The sequence below is a fragment of the Raphanus sativus genome, chromosome 5 (genome assembly GCF_000801105.2).
Source record: "Raphanus sativus cultivar WK10039 chromosome 5, ASM80110v3, whole genome shotgun sequence".
NCBI lineage: Eukaryota > Viridiplantae > Streptophyta > Magnoliopsida > Brassicales > Brassicaceae > Raphanus > Raphanus sativus.
The window spans coordinates 12,567,822-12,578,769 of NC_079515.1; positions in this window are offsets into that span (position 1 = coordinate 12,567,822).

Genomic DNA, 10,948 nt, shown 5'->3' on the forward strand with positions numbered 1-10,948 from the left:
AAACCTAGGACATACCACCGGGAAGAAACAAACTCCCAAGAGAACTCCTAAATCAAACGCACCTTCCTCTGGACGCCTCCACATCTGACCCTCATTATATTGCTTCACAAGATAAAGCCACATAGGATAAGAAAGATAGACCAGGAGCAGACCAGGAGCAAACCTTATTCAAAGTGCGGGATAGAGGATTATTTCGAAACTAGGAGATGATGAGTGAACATAACCCATCTTCCTCTCCAAATGCATTTTAGAGGATTAACCTAGATGTAATTTTTTTTTTAAATAGTCATGCATTATTGTGTGTTATAATTCATATAGCAGGTAACTTTTAAATTACAATATGTATCTTCAATTTTAAAAAACCAACTTTAAACCAACAATTTGGACAAAAAATCATATTCTCAAGAAAAAAAATAAGCGACAAAGTAGATATATATATGTATATATATATATACGGAGTAAGGCCTTGGTTGTGGCGCCTGTCCCATACAATTTTTTTTCCCTTTAGTAATTAGCATAAATTTATGCAGAATGTCCTTGATCTAATATTTTTTACATTGTATGCCCCATACAAAATAAATTGCTAGATCCGTCACTGTATATATATATATATATATATATATATATATGATAACTACTATATTTATATATTTTTATGATTACTCAAAAATGTTTTGGTTTCATGAATCACGAGCTAACCAACTAGGAACCATACAGTGCCGGTTTAGCCCATGTGCCAAAGGCAGTAAGGCACATTTGCACAGGATCCTCTTTTTCTTTAGACAATTCAGGTCTCATATTTTGCTAAAAGTAAAGTATTAGGGTCCTAGATTTTAAATCTAAAACAATATAACTAAAGTTTTGGGAGAACATATCACCGCACGTTCGAGTTTTATAAGGCATCGGTAAGAACATTTGAAACATGTGATATAAAGAAAAACTAGATTTAGAAGCGCGGGTTTATGTTTGGTAAATTTTTTATATAATCACATTTATATAATCCGTTTTGTATATGCATTTATATAACCCGTCTCATATATGTGTTTTATATCCGGGTTTATGTTCGGTTAAAACTATATTGTACATGTATTTTTAGGTTTTTTATTTTGAATTAGATATTTTAAATATAAATCAATATAACAGTTTTATAGTTTTGATCAGTGTTTTGAAACCCGACTCGGACCTGCGGTTGAACGAATTACCGGTTGGTAACCCGGTATTTTTAATATTGTGATTTTTTTCTAATGATAAGACAAATTCGGTGATAATAAATTGGAAATTTGTTTAAAATATATTTATATTTCTCAAAATCGTTTTAAATGATAATGATTGTTCTCAAAATTAATAATTTTAGAATTAGAAAACCGGTGGTTAATGACAGTATCAAACATGGAAATAATCGATACAGTATCAAACAGAGAAATAATCGCAGACCGAAATTAAATTAGGAAACCGGTGATTAATGACAAATCGAAAAATAATTAAGAAGAAACTGGCGTAAAACGTCCAGAATACCCTTAATGAATACAAAGGAAGGCTCCTTAGTTGGGGTAAAAAGAGTAAAAATCCAAATGTGCTTGTACTTTAATAATATAGATAATCGATGCAGTATCAAACAGAGAAATAATCACAGACCGAAATTAAATTAGGAAACCGGTGATTAATGACAAACCAAAAAATAATTAAGAAGAAACTGGCGTAAAACGTCCAGAATACCCTTAATGAATACAAAGGAAATGCTTCTTAGTAGGGGTAAAAAAAGTAAAAATTCAAATGTGTTTGTACTTTAATAGTATAGATATTAGAAGTACAAGATATAGAACGTGTAAATTTTTTTTTTTGGGCAAATAGAACGTGTAAATAAATTCATCTAATTCCAAGGCCAAATCGGGGACGAGGTTATAGGAAAAGAAAACAGAAAACGAGAAGGCTTTAGGCACGCAGTTATTGCTAATGGTGAGGTTGCCTAATCCAATCTAGCAAAAGGGCATGGTCACAAAATTTTGTTCACAAACTTCGCGTGAAACCATTATATGTAATTAACGTATGTCCTTAGCGAGATGTTTGACATTCATATCTAGGGTTGGGCAAATTATCTTTTAAATTTGTTAAATTTGATATGATTTGTTATTCGTTTCGATTTGAACGGAAAATTCTGGATATTCGTAGAGTTTCGAATCAAAGCAAATAGAAAAATATGATATCCGTAAAAAATAAGGCAAATCACAATTATTATATTTTGGAAAGCTGGATATTTTTTTTTGGACAACTGAAAGCTGGATATTATATTCATACATAGTTTTTTGGAAAGCTGGATATCTATATATTTGTAAATATGTAATGTAATTGTATATATAAATATTATATCCATACATAGTTTATGATATAATTTTGTTAATCTTTTCTTTTTACTTTAAGTTGTTTTAAATTTTGGGTTTTAGGTTATTGCATATCCAATTTAATTTTTATGTTGAGTCAACTGTTAACGATATGAGCATTTTTACTAGGCTTGTTAATATTCAAAATTTTCTTTACAATTTCTACTAAAAATGTTAATTTGTTAGTATGATATTGATTATTTTTATTTAAAAAATGATATTTCAAAAAATGATTTTAATTTTGTATTACTTTTTAATATAATTGGCGGATAGAATCAAATAGTCAGGGAATATTTAAAAAAATTCCGGATATCCGAAAGTCCAGTATCTAAAAAAAAATTTGGATCAAAACGAATCACAAACATAGATATCCGTTTGAGACAGAATGGATCATGGATAATACGAACTTTTTGGATATCCCTTCTGATAGAACCAAAATCGGGATCACTCTTTCGGTAAGGTTGATATGGACTCTGATCCGGAAGGATAGAGAACTGGTGGGATGATTGGTGACACAATGGGATGCGGAAAGGCCCAATGATACTACCAGACTTCAAATGTTGCCGGCTGTGACGCACCGGTCCAACAAAGGAAGGATCGAGACTTCGAGATAACCTCACCAAAAAACTAAGAAATGTTCAACCAAGAACAAAGAGTTAAAACTCATAAAAAGGAGAAAAATGTCTGTCTTATTTCGTGGCTCATAGGCCTTATTTATAGGATTACAAGTCAAAGAAAGACATAAATAATCATGGGAAATGTAATCCTAGAAAAAGAAAATATTCCATAGAAAATATAAATATTGACCAGATCTGGTCAAAGGCACGAAATCTCATGTTGACTGCAGTTGAATCCTTCAAATTCTTCTGTCCAGGTTCAATGAACCTTGATGTGTTGATCAAGTTCATCACAAGGGCTGTCCGCGGGCTGTTCAGTGAATCTTCATGAACGGATGACAACTTTTCTTGACCCAAATCTTTAGAGAGCTTAAGAAACATTCTTTTGGAGAAGTTAGAAGCATCGATCATCATGAAATCATCAAAGTGGTCGGAAAGGTCGTGATCAGCATGATCCGGGTGATGATCACGATGATCCGGGTGATGATCATGATGATCCGGGTGATGATCACGATGATCCGGGTGTTGATCACGATGATCACGATGATCATGGATTCTGGCTCGACTGTTGGCCCTAGAATGATGAATGGGTCGAGAAAGAAGTGATGTGGGTCGATCAATTCCATCGTCCGGACGTGGATATGGCCTAAGGTCCTTCCCGGGTGCACGTGGGTCGATCCGGTACACGGCTCGGTCTGTCTGTCTGGTACGGCCGGATGGATGAACCTCGGCTGAACTGATCTGGACGTCCTGAACTCCATGCTGAGTTGGTTCTATGTACTGATCCTTGGGCCGGGGTCTATCATTCCCTCCCTCTTCAAACTGATTTGTCCTCAAATCGATTGTACCTGTATCAAAAGGAAATAAATCAGATTCAGAGGAATTAAAGTTCAAAGAAAAATCAGTGAATGAAAAGTTTGGACAGAAACTTCCTTGGTGGATTGAACTCGTTTCCCACAAGTAATTCCAAGTCCTTTGGCATCCATCATTGCTTGCTCTCCTTAGAAACTGATCATGCTTATCATGTTCATTCAAAACAACTAGAGAAACCACATCAAATCTGCGAAAGAAATAATCAAAGGGTTTCTCTATCCTTAAAACATCAAAAACAGGATCCAAGCTCTTAGGATAATCATCAAGCACGTGGGCAAGCATCAAGCAAGTAAACTGAGTGCCAAAAATCGGTTTATCAAATTCAAAATCAGGCCAAGGTGTGAAACTGCTAGGAAAAGAATGAGATAATGCCAAATTTGTAAAATTCTCATCATGAACGAAATCAAAAGAATTCTTTGGCCTAAGCAATTTTGGTGCATGCTTGTTTCTACACCAAATCTCTTTCAAAGCACAGCTCAATGAAAACAATTCATGAAAAGGTTTAAGCAAAACGTTTTTCAACCAAGTAAAGACTTGTTTGTGCTTAGAAATTCTCGGTTTCAAAACATTTTCATGAAGAGCAGAGACAATCAAATCATAATCCTTACAGTGCTTTTGGTTTGGACAGGAAGTGGACTGAGGAGACTCCTTTGGTTCTTTGAGAATCAGCAGCTCCAACGGTTTCTCAAGTGGTGAACACTTTGCTGCCTTTGGTCTGGCCGGTTTTGGTGGAAGGATCATATCTTCATAATCCCAAAGCCATTTTTCCTGATATAGAGCTTTCTGGAAAGAGGAGAGATTCATCTTGAATCCTATGATCGGCTTTGGCTCAAGCCGCTTCTTCACAAGGCTTGAATCTGCTTCAAAAGCTGGGTACTCGCAGATAGATGGACTGGGAAACCGCCTGTTTGAAAAATTCATAACTCCTTCCTCCGTGAAGATTTTCAAGTGATTCCAAGCCTCAGTGAAACCTTGGGGAGTTGGCTTTCCAGAAAAATTGGAGGCAAGACGAAAGACCTTCTGGAAGTCGAGATACCCTTCGTGGACTGAACCTCTGTCGCTGGCATCTCCAAGGTAGCCGGTTTGGACCACAATGCTTCTCCAAAACTCAGGCTGTTGGGTGCGATCAATGCTTTCATTCAGAGGCTGAACCTGTCTTTCCTGGATACTCAAAACAAACACTAAAAGACCAGGATCATATGTGCAAGAGAGATACTTGTTCAAATCAAAAATCAAGATATCTTTTCCAAGAACAAGAAGCACACATTTCAGCCTTTCAAGATGATCATCAAAATAGATGTTACAGACCAGAATTTTCTCAAGACATGCAAAAATATTAGACATTTTCAGAAAGTGCATATCTTGCTCAACATTTGAACACACAAGCTTAAGTTCAGATTGAGAAACATTTATCAAAGACTTAAGAGACTTATCAAAGAATGTGTTGTAAACCAAGATATCATCAAGGCTCAAAACAACACATTGATCACGAGATGATCTCAAAAGATGCCAAGTTTTATCAGTTTCAAAACACACAAGATCAGGCTGCAAAACATAATCACAAGAATCAAGATCACAAAAATCATTTTCAGTTCTAAGTGATTCATGTTCCAGCAACTTCTTGACCAAAATTCCGTCCAAGGCACAAGAGGATGCAAATAAATTATCAGTGATCAGTGCATGAATATAAGAACTCAGATCAAAGCCAATGCCTTTGAAAACAAATGAGTCAAACGATTTTCTAGCATAGAAATCAGGCAGCTGCAAATCAAGCTTAAGAGTTTCTTCAAAATGATCAAAACATTTGCTATGTGTCAAGAACTGATCAAAGGTCAAGATAATTTCAGAATTGATGCCATTGACATTTTGAAAACATTCTTGATCAAGAAGTTCATCAGGTTTAAAAATTTTAAAAGAATTAATTATGTTTTCAAAAACAGATTTTGAAACACAAAATTCTTTCATCTTGTCAAGACCAAAACGAGTCACATCATGAGAACTAATCTTGACAAACATGTAAGGCAGAGAATTAAGCAAATCAGAGTTCTCACAGTGCTTTTGAAAATCAGGAGACAAAGGGGGAAGAGATGTGACGTGATCAAAGCATAGATGACTCTCCATAACGATGGATGTGATGCTTGTTGCTTCCTAATCAAAGACTGGACCAAGTTCGTCCTCCTCATCAAAGATAGGATCTGGAATATCATCCAAAGATATCCAAGTGTCAAGACATGGGCACTGATGTGGATAGTCCAGTGGCTCTTCCTCAAAAACCTGTTGAGACAAAACAAGACTACTCGGAAGCTCCGGTTGCAAAACAGTTAGTTCTACAATAGTCTCTTCATCATCATTCATAAACTCAGTTTTAAAATAAGGAAGATCACAATTTTCTTCACAAGACATCAGATTATCAATCAGCTCTTCTTCATATTCATCAAAAGTAGGTAATGAATCTGAAAAATATTTAAACTCTTCAACATGGTTTTCTGATTCACCTTGGGTTTTCTCAGTGATGAATAGAGATGGATCAGCTGCTGGGGCACGTGTGGATGTGCTCTTCTCATGGATCTTACTGGCGTCCTTTAGGGCTTTCATCATGCCCTTCTCAAAGTAGTCACTAAACTCTTGGACATCAAACTGAAAAGATCGCCTTTTTGGAACAGATTCTCCTTTGGACGATTTGACTTGTTCCTTGCTCCTCCTCTTTGGCTTTTCCTGCACACTAACAAACTCATCAAAATTGTTCAAAGAATATATAAATGGAGTTTGAGAGACAGATGGTCGTGGGGACTTCTCCTTGCTACTTCTCCGGTGAAGACCAAACATTGTAACCTGAAAATCTCAACACAAAAGTTAGTAGATAAAATTCCTCACTCTCTCAAGTGTTTAATCTCACCCACTCAAGTGTTTTCTCTCAGATTTTATGGTGATCACACAGTTTCTTCTCAAGGTTCTAAGAGAACAGATCAAAGAATCCCAATGGGCAAATCCAAGCAAGATCAAAGGTTTAAGATAGAAAGATAAGAGATTGTGATTTGGGAACCCGCTTTAACCAACTCAAAGGCCGGATTTCTCCTCGGCCAGCAGGCTTTCTCTTCCACCACCAATCCACAAATCAAACTTTGAAACTCCTTCTTTTTTTTTATACTCTTTTTCCTTTTTTTTTTAAATCGTAGATCTCTTTTTTTTTAAATGGTGGATGGTAATGAGTGGCCCGGGTTCAAGAAAGGTAGAAGAAGAAGTGTTTAAAGAAAATGGAAGATGGGAAAATGGATAGAAATAGAGTTACCGGAAGAGTGGCTCTGATACCACTTGATAGAACCAAAATCGGGATCACTCTTTCGGTAAGGTTGATATGGACTCTGATCCGGAAGTGATAGACCCAAAATCGGGAAGGATGTCTTTGGCCGGATGTTGGATATGAACCGAGAAGTCGAAGGAACTTCTGGAACTGGGATGGATTGAACGGATCGTCAAGAGGTGCGGAATGACTCTTGATATACCAACGATCTAAGGCTAACCACCAAAGACGGATGTAGTGCGTTGGCTAACCACCAAATAACACACAAAGATGATTGGCTGACCACCAAATCAACAAGCCGGTTCAAACCGATGAACTAGCTAAAGAACTCTCTCTCACTCAGAGAAAAGAAGAACAAAAGAAACTCCAAAATGATCTGATTTTTATTCATCAAAAGGACTACATATTTATAGTAGATGTAGTCAAAGAAAGAAATAAATAAAGTGCTGAAAAAGATGTCTAGAAAATACAACATTTGACTAGATAATTATTAGAGAGTCAAAGTTGTAGAAATTGATGCAGTCTTGGTCAATGTTGCGGAAAATGATGAAGACTGGTCAAGATTGCGGATTCTGATGTAGACTGGTCAAGATTCGTCCAAGCGTCCAGGTTCATCCATGATGATCGGGTCCTTCGCGTAAGGAGAAGGACGCACGTGGGCTGGTCGAGCTGGTTGGCCGGTGATCTTCATGAACTGATGGTGAATCCTCGGTTTGGTCGAGCTGGTTGACAAGATCGCCACTTTGGTTCGTGTCCATGAATAAAAAAGAACAGTGCTCGATTTTGGTTCTATCATACTCTCCCTCTTCAAAAAGATTTGTCCTCAAATCTGGAACATTAAAAGGAAAAGGGGTATAAGCACAAGAATCATAATCAATACATTGCTCACCTTGGGTATGATCCGGTTCTTGAATGGACGAAGATTCTTCTTGGTTTGTTTGATGACCATGGTTTTGCTCTCCATCTGACCCTTCATTCGGTTCATGTGGGTACTCATCGAAAATTGGCAATGGATCTGAAAGTCCTTCTTTTTCTTGCTCGGTTTCAACTTCCTTTTCTGGCTCGGTTTCAACGTTCTTCAAGGTCACCAACGTTTTCTGTTTTTGGCACTTGTTAGCATAATGGCCGACCTTATGGCATTTGAAACACCTGGTAGAAAGAGCCTTGCTTGTGGGTTTCACAGCTTTGCTTTTATCAAAAGAATTATCATTAGTTTTCAAATCAGAATTTGAAAGATAAGAAGACTTACATTGCTTTTTTGGTGCTGAAGAAGTGTTGGTGTTTTTCTTCCTTTTGAGTTGCCGGACAGCATGAATCGCCTTATGCAACATCTTCTCCAAACTGGCATAAGTCTGAATCTCATTCTGATCAAACACATCATGGCTGCTTCTCTTGGTTTTGGTGAAGGGACGATCACCACTTCTGACCCACTTCTCAACATCGGACCTGTTATGTCTCTTCCTTTTCTGCACAAAATCAAACCTATTAGCAGCAAACTGTTTCTTATTTCTAAAAATTGATTGCTCTTTTTCCGAAACAGTTTTAAAAGGAAAGAAGATATCATCTTGTAGTGGTTTTGATTTCTTGAGAAGTCCAAACATCCTGAAACACTTAACAAACGTTAGCACAAAAATATCCTCACACTCTCAAAGTGTTTAGCTCACGATTTTTAGGTGATCACTCAGAGTTCTTTCTACTGGTTCAAAGGATGATAGGCAGTCAAAATTCAGCAATCAAAAACCCAAAACAAACTTTGTGGAAAAAGAAAAGAAATGAAGATGAAGAGATTTTTTTTGTTTTGTGTGGATCCGCCTTAACTGTCCTAAGGCTGGGTTTCTCTTCAGCCAGCAGGATTACTCTTCCACCACTCCAAGTGATTCAAGCCAATCTTTTACTTTTTTTCTTTTTTTTTTCTTTTTTTCTTTTTTTTTTCTTTTTTTCTGATTTTTTTTTTAAATGGCGATCACAAGGGAGTAAAGGAACAGCCCGGATCCAAAAAGAAATAAGAAATGATGAAGAGATGAGAAGGTGAAAAGAAGATAGAAAACAAACCAGCCAAAGTGGCTCTGATACCAAATGAAGCCCAAAATCGGGAAGGATGGCTTTGGCCGGATGTTGGATATGAACCGAGAAGTCGAAGGAACTTCTGGAACTGGGATGGATTGAACGGATCGTCAAGAGGTGCGGAATGACTCTTGATATACCAACGATCTAAGGCTAACCACCAAAGACGGATGTAGTGCGTTGGCTAACCACCAAATAACACACAAAGATGATTGGCTGACCACCAAATCAACAAGCCGGTTCAAACCGATGAACTAGCTAAAGAACTCTCTCTCACTCAGAGAAAAGAAGAACAAAAGAAACTCCAAAATGATCTGATTTTTATTCATCAAAAGGACTACATATTTATAGTAGATGTAGTCAAAGAAAGAAATAAATAAAGTGCTGAAAAAGATGTCTAGAAAATACAACATTTGACTAGATAATTATTAGAGAGTCAAAGTTGTAGAAATTGATGCAGTCTTGGTCAATGTTGCGGAAAATGATGAAGACTGGTCAAGATTGCGGATTCTGATGTAGACTGGTCAAGATTCGTCCAAGCGTCCAGGTTCATCCATGATGATCGGGTCCTTCGCGTAAGGAGAAGGACGCACGTGGGCTGGTCGAGCTGGTTGGCCGGTGATCTTCATGAACTGATGGTGAATCCTCGGTTTGGTCGAGCTGGTTGACAAGATCGCCACTTTGGTTCGTGTCCATGAATAAAAAAGAACGGTGCTCGATTTTGGTTCTATCAGGAAGGATAGAGAACTGGTGGGATGATTGGTGACACAATGGGATGCGGAAAGGCCCAATGATACTACCAGGCTTCAAATGTTGCCGGATGTGACGCACCGGTCCAACAAAGGAAGGATCGAGACTTGGAGATAACCTCACCAAGAAACTAAGAAATGTTCAACCAAGAACAAAGAGTTAAAACTCATAAAAAGGGGAAAATGTATGTCTTATTTCGTGGCTCATAGGCCTTATTTATAGGATTACAAGTCAAAGAAAGACATAAATAATCATGGGAAATGTAATCCTAGAAAAAGAAAATATTCCATAGAAAATATAAATATTGACCAGATCTGGTCAAGGCACGAAATCTCATGTTGACTGCAGTTGAATCCTTCAAATTCTTCTGTCCAGGTTCAATGAACCTTGCTGTGTTGATCAAGTTCATCACAAGGGCTGTCCGCGGGCTGTTCAGTGAATCTTCATGAACGGATGACAACTTTTCTTGACCCAAATCTTTAGAGAGCTTAAGAAACATTCTTTTGGAGAAGTTAGAAGCATCGATCATCATGAAATCATCAAAGTGGTCGGAAAGGTCGTGATCAGCATGATCCGGGTGATGATCACGATGATCCGGGTGATGATCATGATGATCCGGGTGATGATCACAATGATCCGGGTGTTGATCACGCTGATCATGGATTCTGGCTCGACTGTTGGCCCTAGAATGATGAATGGGTCGAGAAAGAAGTGATGTGGGTCGATCAATTCCATCGTCTGGACGTGGATATGGCCTAAGGTCCTTCCCGGGTGCACGTGGGTCGATCCGGTACACGGCTCGGTCTGTCTGTCTGGTACGGCCGGATGGATGAACCTCGGCTGAACTGATCTGGACGTCCTGAACTCCATGCTGAGTTGGTTCCATGTACTGATCCTTGGGCCGGGGTCTATCACCTTCCGTATCCAGATCTATCCATATTCTTTTGAAAAGAAAACACTCATTT